General features: G+C 30.0%; 1 pseudogene; it reads left to right on the top strand.

Moving 5' to 3' along the window:
• The first annotated feature begins 1,042 nt into the window (after positions 1-1,042).
• Positions 1,043-7,832, top strand: LOC138936494 (uncharacterized; annotated as a pseudogene).
• The last annotated feature ends 4,035 nt before the right edge of the window (positions 7,833-11,867 follow it).

The raw sequence follows: 11,867 nt of genomic DNA, 5'->3' as shown, positions 1-11,867 counted from the left end.
CCTTGTAAAAAGAATTCGTAAAAGGAAGAGAATTATGCAGAAACAAGAAAATGAAAGATTTTGAGAGAGGAAAGTTGCGATATATTTATTTATAATTTAAAAGCGGTAACAATATATCAATCATGCCTTTTTTAGAGAAGAACTACAACATCACAAACGCGTGCTCCGTGCACACCATATACATTTATTGTGTGTGTACCACATTTGATTTTTTTTTGTGTGTATACAGGGTGATTCAAAACAACTTTTAGTTCTTAAAATGTCGTATTCTTGAATTAATTCTAAGACGATTTTTCCTTTATCAAAATTTTATCCGAAGCTTAGTTGTTAAATTATAATATATGTATACACACACACACACACACACACATATGTAATACACAGACACACACGCACACGATAAATGCGTGTGGCGCACGCAAAGCGCACACTTGTAATGTCTAGTAATAACAAAATTTCCATATCGTATTACACATAAAAAAATATATACCATTGTTGACATTTTTGAGTGTTCTGAAAAGATGATAAATGCATATAATATCATTGAGAAAAACGTATTTGAAACATATTTTCTTAATATAGAGTTATAAATGTGGAAAATAAAATTATATATTAAAAAAAAAATTTTTAAATATACACCAGATATCTTTTTTTGAATGATATATGTATACTATTTTTCTGTTATGTAACATTTATGAAATTTTTATAGTATACACATTTACATTTATCAAAATACATAATTGTTACGTATTTAACATAACATTTCAATTATATCATTAGAGTTACGTAACATGTATGAAACTTTTAGAGTATACACATTTACATTCACCAAAATACATAAATGTTATGTATATTTAACATAACGTGTCAATTATGTCGTTAAAATTACGTGGCATTCACGAAACTTTTAGAGTATACACATTTATGTTCACCAAATTGCATAAATGTTACATAATAGAGTAACGACAAAATGACATAACATTTCTATGTAACAATTATAGATTCATTACGTTATTGACATAACTGATACGTCATAGTTTTGTTTTGTTCATTTATAACATATAGAATATTATGTAATTATTAAGTAAATATACGTTTACTGAAATTTTTTACTTATGTTCTTTGTGCAAGACGCATAATTAGTAAATTTTTCTCTACATTATGCATCTGTGTAAGTTATGTGAACATGCCCTAGGGGGTAAGTCTGTGATTGGCTTATTGTTAGTCGTATTAAGTATACGTGCAAGCATAGACATAGTCGCTGCTACTTGCGAGCGAGAGAGAACGCAAGGAGCACGGAACAGAGTATGTCCTTTTCTACGTGTATCTTTACCCCCACTCCTTAAATAAAGGCAAACGCTCGGTCTAGATATACTATGTCTATGCGTGCAAGGCTGCGTTCGGAAACATCACTCGTGTGCACACGAGTGTCGTTCTATCTTTGTTATGTACCAAAAGTTAAACAAAGATAGAACGTCGCTCGTGTGCACACGGGTAATGTTTCCGAACGCAGCTCTAGTGCGCAATCATCGTACAAAGCATCCCAAGCTTCTGCGCGCTAGGCTTTACTTTTCAATATGGCCAAATCTACGAAAACAGTAGTTGTGCGTGTGAAAAAATTGTGTTGAAAGTGTGAACAGTATCGAGATATTGGTAAGTATGAAATAAATATTAACTTAATAATTAATGCCAACAAATGATAATTGTTGTCTTGTGGTAAAAAAGCTATGCTAAAGATTGAATTCCTCTTGTGCAGTGAACAAAAGATACATCGCGTACCACGTGAAAACTGAAAACCACGTGCGCCTAACAAAGGACAAAGGACCTCGTGCCGGCGAAAGATACACCTAGTTTTGCCTCATTATTTTTATATTTTGGCATTTTTATAGTAAGTACGATTTATTTTATGCAACATTATTTTTCCCATGTTTTTTTTACAATATTTGTTGCACGGTCATATAATGAGAAAAACAAGAAATCTCTTATTTGCACTACTTTTTGAATCAGAAGCTTGAATATTTCGAGTGTAAAGTTACATCATTTCTTAATTATAGATTTTTTATTTTTTATTGCATTGCGGCATACTAAATTCCGGTTTATAATTTTTTTATAATGATCGTAATGGTAATTCCAATGATAAATGATATCAATTATGAAATATAGCTTTTATATTGTTGAACAAGATATCTGCATTAGAAAAAACTGTAGATATGTTTTTTCGAATACTTCATATATTTTGAAAGTTTATTATTGACTGTTTTCATAATAATTTTTTGCAAATGAAATAGAATCTTATAATTAATAAATATTTTCTATGCATGAGTCTTAATTTTTCAATTTGGTATTTGATCGTGAATTAATTTGATGTAAACTGATTTTTATTCAAGTATAAAATATTCAAACATGATAGCATTAATTATTACAAGTCATTACATAATGAAGTTATAGGTCTTAAAAAATTGTAAATATTATGCGTGCAATATGCTTATATAATTACTTTAATTTATAATTTATAGTTTATAATAACATGCAACGTAACAAAAAAAATTATTCGTGTTTAATTAATTACAACACCAAAATACATTACAAAAATATTTCCGTTAAAAGACATTAAAAAATTATGTAGGTTGTTTCACCATAATTGTGAGAAATCAAATTTTTCATATATAAATGAAATACTATTTAAGAAACATAGATTGCATTTTTTCTGAAATTTTCTATTAGCGTCCTTAAAATATTACATAAATTATATTTTAATTATTGAATTAGTTTGTTTCGATAAAAAACTGCAAATGTCTTAAAACATTTTTTATTTGTCAAAATATTTTTAATTCTCCATATAAGCTTCCTATATATTGTTTCAGTGAAAAAGGAAAATATAATATAAACAATAATATCAGGCAAACCCAAACCTATATTCGTATACATAATCGCAATTCATCTATTTCCTATTGCTTTATAAAATTATATTATGTCCAAATCAAAATTAAGACTAGACATTAATTCTTTAACGCCAAGGCAGCGGCGACGTATTTTCTTAAAAAAATTTCGTAATATCTGCCAAATGACTATTAATTCAAATTTGGAAATTCAAAATAATATCGTAAGTTTATCGAATGGGCCAGGTAACATCGAACAATTACCTCAGCAGCAAAATGTACTAAAAGAAATTGATATCGATTATTCCAATGTAATGAACACTCATAAGTGTACAGAAAATAATCATGATTTAGTTTCTGAACATTCGGAAATTAGTATTGATAAAAATAGTCTTCAGTTAAGTATTTCAAGTGATAAATTTTCTAAAACAGAATTTTGTAAAACAGAACTTATTAACGACATCCGATTATGGGCTATTGAAAATCGTGTCAGTCATTCTGCTATTAGTAGTTTACTGAAAATTCTAGTAAAATACGGCCATAATGTTCCGATTGATGCTCGAACTCTATTTCAAACGCCCAAACAAGTAGACATTATTGAAATGACACCAGGAAAATATTATCATGCAGGTTTAGATGATAGTTTGAAAAAATCTATTCGTAAGCATTATTGTCGAAATAATTTACCATCTCAGATAAATATTAATGTGAATATAGATGGTCTTCCTTTAACAAAATCTTCTGGGAGTCAATTTTGGCCTATTTTAGGTAGTATAGTTGCAGATATTTACACCGAACCGTTTATAATTGGTGTTTATCATGGTTTTGAAAAGCCAAAATGTTGCAATACTTTTTTGAAATATTTTAAGGATGATTGTTTAGAAATTTTCCGAACTGGCATTGTAGAATACGGCAAAAAAATAACTGTGAAATTGAACGTATTTATCTGCGATGCTCCTGCAAAATCGTTTATCAAGGGAACTAAAGGACATAATGCGTATTTTGGATGCGGTAATTGTATTCAAGAGGGAGATTACATAGAAAATCGAGTAACGTACCCAGAAATTAATGCAATGTTAAGATCAGATGAATCTTTTAAATTAAGAAAACAAGAAGAACACCATAAAATCACCATAAAATCTTGAAGATTTAAACATTGGAATGGTTACTCAATTTCCTTTAGACTACATGCATCTCGTACTATTAGGAGTAATGAAAAAATTGTTGCAGTTTTGGATTAAAGGTAAACATAATGTTCGTATGGTTGCAACTCAGATAACTCTTGCTTCAACTTCTTTATTATCTATGTCATTATTCCTACCTAAGGAATTTGCTAGAAAGCCAAGGAAATTAGATGAGGTTGATCGCTTTAAAGCCACCGAATTAAGACAATTATTATTATATACTGGGCCAATAATCTTTTTTAAAAAATTATCACGTGATAAATATGTTCATTTTTTGAGTCTGAGCATAGCAATTCGAATTTTATGTAGCAAAGAATATTGCGTACAACTGCTTGATTATGCACACAGTTTATTATTGTATTTTGTTGAAAATTATTGCACATTATATGGTCGTCAATATTTATCATATAACGTTCATAATTTAATTCATTTGTGTTATTATGTAAAATTATGGGGAGTGTTAGATAAATTTAGTGCGTTTAAGTTCGAAAATTATATGCAAAAAATTAAATCAAGAATTAGATCTTCGAGTCGGCCATTAGAACAATTAGTCAATCGTTGTAAAGAAGAAGATAATTTTAATATAACAAATGTAGAAAAGAATTATCCAATACCAAAAGTACGTATTATAAATGGCAAAAAGATAATAAAATCAGTTCAATGTAAAGGTTTCTATCTAAGTACAAGAACTGCTGATAATTGTTGTCTTTTGTTAGATGGTACAACGATTTCACTTACGACAATTTATTTTAAAAATAAACAGATTTACATTATTGGCAAAAAGTATTTAAATATTAAATCATTTTTTCGCATTCCATGCAACTCTTTAAATATCGGAATTAAAAAAATTAACGAGTCACAGTATGAGTTAATTACTATTCCATTGTCTGATATTAAATTAAAATGTGTAAAACTGCCTTTATGTGACGAAGAAGCTGTGATCTTGCCTTTACTGCACCAACAAGATATATGTTTATGGCGAGTACTCATATTGATAGAATATATAATTGAAAACAATATTAAATTAATTAACAAGTTTTACTTTTTTACAGATTATTAATAATGGTAAAAAATTTCGCTGTCGTAACTTTTCCAAGCGATGGGAATAATGAAGAAGAGATCGTATCAGAAGTTCCATCTTTATGGCTTTCTTCCAATTTAACAGAATGCTGGTGGCCATCGGTAAAAAATATAAACATGTTTATTGTGAAACAAACTCCACCTGTTACTAATAATCCTAAATGGACACTTTATCCTATCAAATTTCATGGATATTATGGTAATTTATATTTTACTTCAGAATTTATGTAATTATTTTTTTAATATTTTAAAAAAATAATGTAATTTGTAAATTACGGTTTTGTCCTAATCAAGATTCATTAGATGAGGCTAGACAAAGAGCAACGAATTATTCTTCAAGCGATGAAAATAATACAAATCAAATAAAGAAGTCATGCACAAAACGGTCACTAAATACAGTTTATGATAATGAATCTGAATCTGATTCTGATGACTCACGTTCAATTATATCAAATCCACCATCAATCCACAATGTCTCACAATCAGCCAAAAATATTCAATCAATCTCAAATATTTTGGATTCAACAATTATTAATAATATTGATATGGAAATTCTTGATGGAACTATAGTACCTCACAAAAGTAATTTTTATTTTAATTCTTTTATTCCATTTTTATTATCTCTATAATAAAACGGTTTTTTTTTAAATTATAGTTATTGTTTATTATGAGTAATCTAATACTTTTTTAATATTTCTAGATATGCAGGATGTATATACGTTAGTGTCAGAAATGTCAGATAAAATGGAAGGTTTTGTATTTACTTTTTATCTTATAATTTTATTAATATCTCTTTATGGCATTGTTTACTCAATATTATTAATTTTTTAGATAATTTTGAAAAAATATGTACAGCTATAACTACAATTTCATTAGACATACAAACTATAGATATTCGTTTAAAAAACATAGAAACACAACATAACCAACATAAGTCTAAAGACTCTGCCAGGGATACATCAAATATACAAAAATCTTTTCCGTTTAAGAGTATAAATGAAATAATAGCTTTTGAAAAGAATTTATCAGAAAATGCAGATGAGTACAACAAATTTGTAAGTTTAATTAAGTTATTTAAATGCAAATTTTATTTAAATAGAATAATGTAAATTATATTATTGGTATGTTTTATTTCTAAAGATGCTGTATATATCTCGCATAGGCGGAGGGTCCGCTAAAGAAAATTTAATTCGTATATATCGAACTTTATTTTCTAATGAAGTTGCCAAGGTATCATCCTGGAAAGGACTACGTAATCATTTTAAAATAAGTAGTTTAAAGTCTATATTGACGGGAATACAAGGTAAAATATATTTTTATATTTATAAATAAATTTATAAAATATGCAATTTAATTTAACGTAAAATTTTTTTAATAATTCAGCAACAATTTTGGCTCAACATCAATTCACAAACAAAGAGTTTGAAGACATCACGAAAGAATGGTTTCGCCAAGGTGGTCAAAGGCTTAGCAGACAACAAAAAGACTCTGAAGAAGCAAATCCGCAAGTTATTTAAATGTCTCAAAAGCTTATTATTTTTTCATTATAATCTTTTTTCTTATTAGTCTATGAGCTTTCGGCTTATGATCTTTTTTTTATTGGCCTAGAGTCTTAATTAACATAAGAAATATTTTTTTTAACTAATGTTTTTTTTATATTGAATGATTTTAACACTAAACCTACCACGACTGGTTAAACAATCGGTCAAAACGTTATCAAAGTTTAAAAATTTCTGCATTTGGTATAAATAAGTTGTCGGTAGATTTAGTGTTAAATACTTAAGTTTTTAAATTTTTATGTTCTAAAATCTAAAATCATAGTCTGCACTCTTTTCATTTTGAGTTCTCAACGTCATTATTTGAGTTAAATACTTCTTTTAGGAGAATTAGTAGAATTAAAGTATGCATTATGTTGATACATTTAATAGTTTATCTAACAATCTTTTTAATTACAAAAAGTATAATTGCTTTATTGTTTTTCTTTCAAATGAAAATCGAATTGCGTTTCCATTTTTGTTTAAATTAGATTTATTCTAACGGTACACACTTATATTATTAACAAATGTGTTATAATTAACGAATCATACATGAATCTCAAAGATTTTGACAAGTGTGTTTATGAAAAGTTTATGGATGTAAAAATTATAGTTTTCATGTGGGGAGAAGCCTAAAAAACTCATTTCTTATTGATGTATAGCGTTAAAACAAAAAATAATATCGCGAATACTCGAGTGTACCGTGAAGTTTAAATTTATCATATTAATTACTATTATAATAAATTTATAATTTATAATATTTCTAAATTTAATTAATTTATAATATTATTAATTGTTATTAGTGTACTATATTTTGCAACAAAATTAGGAAATTATTGTACTTCGGCGTAAAAAGGCGTAGAAAGGATGAAATTCAAATTGATATACTTTTCGAAAAAATTATCACAGAATGATATTTAAAACAGATTTTAAAGCTAGAAAACATAACTTTCCAATGCTCTAACGGAGATTTTTCTAACGATTTTTCTTATACAGATTTTATTACAAGTGGTGCTACTTTAAAATGAGCTTTGTAATTGTAGAAAAAAACTTCAACTTTAATAGGCGAGTACGTAGAGAACAATTTTTTCATCAATTCTATTAATTGTAATAAAACTTAACATTTTCTCTTTAAAATGCTTTTTTTAAACAGTTCTACGACCACATGACATTTTTTTTGCAAAAATACGTGAATTTGATTCTTTTTAATTTTGTGATTCTAATTGTTTGCAAAGTATATTAATTAATACAATATAAGTGCAATTTGTTATTTAAGTTTGAAATTATTATTAGCTATTAGTATATTTAAAGTTTTCTCTTAAAAAAAATATCTAAAATTATGTAATATAATTTAAATTATCATTATAATTGTAATTTGAAAATTAATTTTATAAATATTAATAATTTTTGTTAAAAGATTTATTCATAAATTTGTTACAAGATTCATTTATTTAACAATTTAGCATATGTGGAAATAAAGAGTTGTTCAAGAAATCAAGTTTTTATTGTTATATATATCCATATCTTTATATATACACGATTTTCTAAACATAAATAATATAAGTTAATTCTCTTAATTTTAATAAAAAAACAACCATTAGTAATTTTATCCAATCAATAATTTTGCGCTGTATATTCAACTATAGCAGAATAGTTTCTTCATTTTAATCATTGATAAATATATATGTATTATTAATATATATATTTATCAATGATTAGACTGAAAAAAGACTATTCTATTATAGTTACTTAATTTCATGTCTAAATTTTAGATATTTGTTATTTGTTATTATCATTTTGTTACATATTATATACAGCATAGTGTTGCTGTATATAATACGTGACATTTTGATCTAAATGTTACCTGTAAATTACATAATGGTTACTAGAACAGATAATATGTGTTCTGTAAATAATATATAAATATTACAGAACAGTGTGTACTAAATTCTATTATAATGACGTAATTTTATATCTAAATTTTATGTATCTATTACGTATTATATACAGGCATAATGTTGCTGATATTTTCATCTAAACATCATTTAAAAGTTGACATAATCGTTACCATATCTGTTCTCTCAATGTTACAGAACAGTGTTTACTATGTTCTGTTACAGTTACGTAATTTATATATATAAATTTTATGTATCTATTACGTTTTAAAAGTTGACATAATGGTTACCATATCTGTTCTGTCAATGTTATGTAAATGTTACAGAACAGTGTTTACTATGTTCTGTTATAGTTATGTAATTTCATATATAAATTTTATGTATCTATTACATTTTAATTTCATGTATCTATTATGTTTGATATACAAGAATAATGTTGCTGACATTTCCATCTAAACGTTACTTAATCGTGGACATAACGGTTACCACAACAGCGAACAGCTGTTTTGTAAATGTTCTGTAAAAGTTACAAAACAGTGTTTATTGGGTTGCGTACATAGCGATCTCTGCTCTGTCTTCAGTGAAACGTGATTCCTTTATTTCCTTGATGTTGCACAAGAATTTTCTGCATATCTCACATGTTGACACGTAACTAAGACGTTCAGAACGAAGGAAAGTTGCGTACATAGCGATATCAAATTTGTGTGCAGAAAAGCGTTTCTCCTCGATGACCTTCAAGTTGTACAAGAATTTTCGACAAATATCACTTACTGACACGTACCTAAGACGTTCCGAACGAAAGAAACTTGCGTACATAGCGATCTCTGATCTGTGTTCAGTGAAACGTGTTTCCTTTATTTCCTTGACGTTGTACAAGAATTTTCTGCATATCTCACTTGCCGACACGTAACTAAGACGTTCCAAACGAACAAAACTTGCGTACATAGCGATTTCAACTCTGTGCGCAGAGAAGTGTTTCTACTCAATTTCCATGATGTGATACAAGAATTTTCTACATATCTCACTTGCCGACACGTAACTAAGACGTTCCGAACGAAGGAAAGTTGCGTACATAGCGATTGCGACTCTGTGCGCAGAAAAGCGTTTCTCCTCGATGACCTTCAAGTTGTACAAGAATTTTCTGCATATCTCACTTGCCGACACGTAACTAAGACGTTCCAAACGAAAAAAACTTGCGTACATAGCGATTTCAACTCTGTGCGCAGAGAAGTGTTTCTACTCAATTTCCATGATGTGGTACAAGAATTTTCTACATATCTCACTTGCCGACACGTAACTAAGACGTTCCGAAAGAAGGAAACTTGCGTACATAGCGATTTCAACTCTGTGCGCAGAAAAGCGTTTCTCCTGAATTTCCTTGATGTTGCACAAGAATTTTCTACATATCTCACATGTCGACACGTAACTAAGACTTTCCGAACGAAAGAAACATGCGTACATAGCGATCTTGACTCTGCATGCAGAGAAGTGTTTCTACTCAATTTCCTTGTTGTTGCACAAGAATTTTCTGCATATCTCACTTGCCGACACGTAACTAAGACGTTCCAAACGAACAAAACTTGTGTACATAGCGATTTCAACTCTGTGCGCAGAGAAGTGTTTCTACTCAATTTCCATGATGTGATACAAGAATTTTCTACATATCTCACTTGCCGACACGTAACTAAGACGTTCCGAACGAAGGAAAGTTGCGTACATAGCGATTTCGACTCTGTGCGCAGAAAAGCGTTTCTCCTCGATGACCTTCAAGTTGTACAAGAATTTTCTGCATATCTCACTTGCCGACACGTAACTAAGACGTTCCAAACGAACAAAACTTGCGTACATAGCGATTTCAACTCTGTGCGCAGAGAAGTGTTTCTAATCAATTTCCATGTTGTGGTACAAAAATTTTCTGCATATCTCACTTGCCGACACGTAACTAAGACGTTCCGAAAGAAGGAAACTTGCGTACATAGCGATTTCGACTCTGTGCGCAGAAAAGCGTTTCTCCTCAATGACCTTCAAGTTGTACAAGAATTTTCTGCATATCTCACTTGCCGACACGTAACTAAGACGTTCCGAACGAAGTAAACTTCCGTACATAGCGATCTCTGCTCTGTGTTCAGAGAAACATGATTCCTTTATTTCCTTGACGTTGCACAAGAATTTTCCGCTTATCTCACTTGCCGACACGTAACTAAGACGTTCCAAACGAACAAAACTTGCGTACATAGCTATATCAACTCTGTGCGCAGAGAAGTGTTTCTACTCAATTTCCATGATGTGGTACAAAAATTTTCTGCATATCTCACTTGCCGACACGTAACTAAGACGTTCCGAAAGAAGGAAACTTGCGTACATAGCGATTTCAACTCTGTGCGCAGAAAAGCGTTCCTACTCAATTTCCATGATGTGGTACAAGAATTTTCTACATATCTCACTTGCCGACACGTACCTAAGACGTTCCGAACGAAGGAAACTTGCGTACATAGCGATCTCTGCTCTGTGTTCAGAGAAACATGATTCCTCTATTTCCTTGACGTTGCACAAGAATTTTCCGCTTATCTCACTTACTGACACGTAACTAAGACGTTCTGAACGAAAGATACTTGCGTACATAGCGATCTTGACTCTGCATGCAGAGAAGTGTTTCTACTCAATTTCTATGATGTTGTACAAGAATTTTCTACATATCTCACTTGCCGACACGTAACTAAGACGTTCCGAACGAAGGAAACTTGCGTACATAGCGATCTCTGCTCTGTGTTCAGAGAAACATGATTCCTCTATTTCCTTGACGTTGCACAAGAATTTTCCGCTTATCTCACTTACTGACACGTAACTAAGACGTTCTGAACGAAAGATACTTGCGTACATAGCGATCTTGACTCTGCATGCAGAGAAGTGTTTCTACTCAATTTCTATGATGTTGTACAAGAATTTTCTACATATCTCACTTGCCGACACGTAACTAAGACGTTCCGAACGAAGGAAACTTGCGTACATAGCGATTTCAACTCTGTGCGCAGAAAAGCGTTTCTACTCAATGTCCATGATGTGGTACAAAAATTTTCTGCATATCTCACATGTTGACACGTAACTAAGACGTTCCGAAAGAAGGAAACTTCCGTACATAGCGATTTCAACTCTGTGCGCAGAAAAGCGTTTCTACTCAATTTCCATGATGTGGTACAAGAATTTTCTACATATCTCACTTGCCGACACGGACCTAAGACGTTCCGTACGAAGGAAACTTGCGTACATAGCGATCTCTGCTCTGTGTTCAGAGAA

This window comes from Polyergus mexicanus, unplaced genomic scaffold, assembly GCF_030449975.1.
Source record: "Polyergus mexicanus isolate NDT 795.1 unplaced genomic scaffold, iyPolMexi1.0 SCAF_9, whole genome shotgun sequence".
NCBI classification, from domain to species: Eukaryota; Metazoa; Arthropoda; class Insecta; order Hymenoptera; family Formicidae; genus Polyergus; species Polyergus mexicanus.
Note: the sequence above shows the minus strand (reverse complement) of the source record. Positions and strands in the feature narration are given on the sequence as shown.